Source organism: Saccostrea cucullata, unplaced genomic scaffold, assembly GCF_032062105.1.
Source record: "Saccostrea cucullata isolate Sc308-1 unplaced genomic scaffold, CSIRO_AGI_Scuc_v1 ctg19282, whole genome shotgun sequence".
Lineage (NCBI taxonomy): Eukaryota > Metazoa > Mollusca > Bivalvia > Ostreida > Ostreidae > Saccostrea > Saccostrea cuccullata.
In genome coordinates, this window is record NW_026939370.1 from 1 (window position 1) to 4186 (window position 4186).

The 4186-nt window shown below is 31.8% G+C and overlaps 1 long non-coding RNA gene across 1 annotated transcript; it reads right to left on the bottom strand.

Moving 5' to 3' along the window:
- Positions 1-658: 658 nt before the first annotated feature.
- LOC134252959 (uncharacterized) lies at positions 659-3899 on the bottom strand. Its single transcript, XR_009989046.1, has 3 exons — positions 3692-3899; positions 2339-2488; positions 659-766 (listed from the first exon to the last, which is right to left on the bottom strand). It is a non-coding gene; the product is annotated as an uncharacterized LOC134252959 (long non-coding RNA).
- Positions 3900-4186: the final 287 nt, after the last annotated feature.

Genomic DNA, 4186 nt, shown 5'->3' on the forward strand with positions numbered 1-4186 from the left:
TATCTTTATATGATATCAAAATAGGGGGTTCTTTACTACCTAGCAAATTGTTCAACATCTCCTTTGATGTATCAGTAGTATTCCCATTGTCTCAAGCCACAGTCCAGAGTCGGCATATAGCTCTCTCCTACCCGTGGCTGCTCGATCACAAAAAGTGTCGTAATCTTTAATATTTACCCCTCTCTATTGTGACGTCATATTCTATCAGTCAATAACAAGTTTTTTTTCCATCGCAATTGAAATCAACAATTTAAATCAGCAGTAGTTCATACACTGAGATTGGGTATTGAAAGGTCGCATCAAAGTTCATTATCTGACTATGCTTTACTCGCATTGGTCAATATTTTAATGGGCTATGAGCCTATGAATATTCTCTTCTCATGCAACCACGGCCAGAATGGGAGAAGATCGTACATTTTGGCCGTGGTTTGTGACGATGAAGTATTCCATTAATAGTTAAAAGTTATATGGTGAATAAATGCTTGCACTATAAGTAATATAATATTTACAGTTATTTTAGAGAGAAAAGTATTTTCAGTTATTCCATGAACTCATCTAAACTATTTCAATTTGTAGCTGAAATTCCAGTTCATATTTAATTCTCTATGGTAGTGACCTAATGCATAAAATTGTATGCACTAAGGGTGGAATGATTTAACTAACCAATATCCTCAACTCTGCATGCAGATGTTCCTCCTGTTTCTTCATTTTTTTCGGCCTTTGGCTTGTCGTCTCCTATACTTGTTCCAGCTGGCACAGTTTTGAACTATAACATTGATAATTTTACAAAGTCATTAAATAATAGAATAAGCTTTTAGTGCATATTAATGTAAATTTAACATCAGAGCATATTTTTTGTTTTAAATAGTTTACAGAAAATTGTCTAATAACATCCCAGCAGACACACAACATTGAATAAACTATGAATCAACGTTGTTTTTCTATGTTGATTCAACATTGATTTTATGTTAGATTTTGAAAATTTGTATCAACGTTGAAGTCTTAACATTGAATCAACATTGATAATCAACGTTGATTATTTGTTGAAAAACAGTTGATTCAACATTTATTCAATTATTTATTTTGGAAGGGGGGTGTCATATATTAATAATATACTTTAATACTTAAAATATCAACCGTTTATTGCACGGTTGCTAAGATGCCTTCGTGATTGTTGGAGGGATAGCGATCGACCCTCTGATAAGACAGATAACTTTCAAAGTACAAAATAGTAAAAATACTCCCGAGATCAAACATATGATGGAAACATTTCTTTCTATTCCTTTTGCAAATTTCTTTGTAATTGTTTTATTATATTTAACAATAAACCATTTAAATCCAACATCAAATGCCTTATAAATTGAATAAGGTATATCTTTTTAAGTACCATTTTAAAAATGGTTTAATATTTCAAGTACTTAAAACTTAAATTCTAATTAGAATGACTTTTTTTCACTTGAAGAAATATTTTGAAGAAAGATAACTCCTCATCACAAATATATTATTTTCTTACAACCACAAATTTAAAACTTTCTAAGGTGAAATTTCTAGCAGAGGGTCGGGACCCCTTAAATGAAAACATAGGGTATATCACTATATGAAAAATAATTATATATTGTAAACAGTAAGTGTTTAATTTCCTATCAATAGTTAATTGTGTTACAATAATTTTCACCAAAATACATTTTATAAATTAATCATGTTACAAAACCCGAGCATTAACGAAAGTTTTGAATTTTCACATGTGGTTATGAAATACTCAGTAGTCCAGAACATGAAACCATTCCAAGGTAAGATGCAAATCTTATACGGTACAACTTTTGATGCACCAGATATGCATTTTGACAAATTATGTCATGAGGGTTGTGTTATGCTGAATTCATATTCATCATTGAATGTGTAAAATTTCTATATTTACCATCCTAATGTTAGTTATAATAGGTAGTAATGATATACGGTAGTGCGACTTTGTCAAGTCCGACCTCGTTATGGTCCGACAGTGTTATAGACCGACACTATCATACTCCAAATTATCTATCAGCGAAAGGTAGGATTGGCCCGCTCAACGAAGATCCGACGTTGAATCAATGTTGGCAATTCAACTCAATTTTAATTCAATGTTGATTCAACGTTAAATTTTCAACGTTGAAAAGTCAACGTTGAATCAATATTGTATCTAGATTTATCAACGTCTAAACCCAACTTCAACTAATATTCAACGTTTAAACAACGTTGTGTGCCTGCTGGGATGCTCATGAATGCCTTCATGTGTGAAAATAAAATTGGGATTTTTTCTACATTCACAAAAAAAATTCAATCTCCTGAAGAAATAAATTACCTCAAATGTATTTTGGTCGCTTGACTCGATTTCTTTGTTGAAGGTTACGAGGTAACTTTGCAGGTCGTTAAGATTTACGGTGGTTGACTGTGTAGATGCGGAAGACATTTCCGGCTGGGATTCCATAGCGAAAGGAACTCTCTAGATGAACTAAAAATTTTGATTTGATCATTCGTTATATTTGAGTAATTATTGTGAAATTTAAAGTTCTCTTTAAACAAATTACAACTACCTAAATACTTTTTAAAAAATTCTGAAATAACATTATGCAAAGTGTCTTTCTAGTAAACATAATAATATCCAAACTTCTTGCGATCTTAAGATCTGTATATAGTATGAATAATTTCTTTAATTACATTCATATATACATGTACATAAAAACCCTAATAAGATTATTCTCTTATACAAATGAACAAGCAAAGCCTACCCAGAGATAGGCTATGTGCATGTGCCTCTCCACTCAGAACATTGAAACACATGCATGCACAAAGTTTAACTTAGTGGGTTTTACTGTTAGACACTCACAGGTTTAATACAATCTCCTGATTTAGCTATATAGCTTGAAATAGCTATATAACATTAGTAAGCTTTTCAAAATAGCTTAAAGGCAGCTATTTATATGAATTTTTTTTTAACAAAAATGTTTTTTGTAAGAAACAGACAAAAAGACCCAAGTATTTGAATACATTGTGTATTCATATATATACTATATGGACTATCAAAAAGAGTAACCCACATCAAAGAATGTAGCATAGCTCTAACATTGCAGCTTTTGAATACTTTCAAGCAACAGATAAATCCATGGTTTGAGTAATAATTATTGTACACTAGAACCTTTGGTGTTGGGCCAACTTGAGGGCCATAAATATGATTGTCGTGCTGAATTATTACCAAATGAATTAAATTTAATTATCCTGTTGACCAGAAGTTCAGAACTGACTTCCTTTAACTTCATTCAGAAATTAACTGTATGGTTACCAGTCTGGTCGAACCCCCAAACGAGGGTTTTTCTGTCCCGTCATGCAATGTGCAAGATTAGTAACTAATCAATAGCCTCAACATATTTAGAACTTAGAGTACAAAGTCTTTGAAAGAGACACAGTTTGTTGAGTGATTTTTACATGCATTGTAATTTGTATTCAGAAAAGTTCAAAGTTGAATATTATCTCTGCACCAAGGTGCAACCTTTTGTACATGCTAACAAATTTCAGAAAAAGTGTGATCAAATAGCTAAATCAAACTATCTGAACAGCTTAATAAAGCTATAACGTTATAACTAAATCAAGAGATTATGTCGGACCTGTTACTCAAGCATCAGAAAGTCCGGGTTGTGATAATCATTGCATAACTTACATAGTGTCAAAGATAAAGTACATTTTGAACAGCATTTTAAATAGCACTTGGATACAACAGCGAAATTGAAAGTACAGATTTTTTGGAGCGCCACCATGTAGAATTTTCAGGGACGGGTCAGCGCCCTCTGCGTTCCAATATTTACCGATAGGGGGACAGAAAACATGGCATCGATCTGACATAGTGAACGAAGATGATAGACTGGAATCAAAATACAAATAAATATTCACTTACTGGATGTTTACTTTGTTTTAGTGTCATCAATACGAACGTCTTTGTACATTACTTTCCAAATATGAATGTTGGAAAACGGACAAAATGGCGGAATTGATTTTGTAGACCTATACGCGGATCGATTTGTCCTACAATTTTACATTTCAACATAAAATATAAAATTTATTGTTTAACAGCAGTTAAATTATTATATCATTAAATATTTACGATTTGTTTTCAAAAATAAAATTATTTTCTACTATGTATTAAACATACTATGTG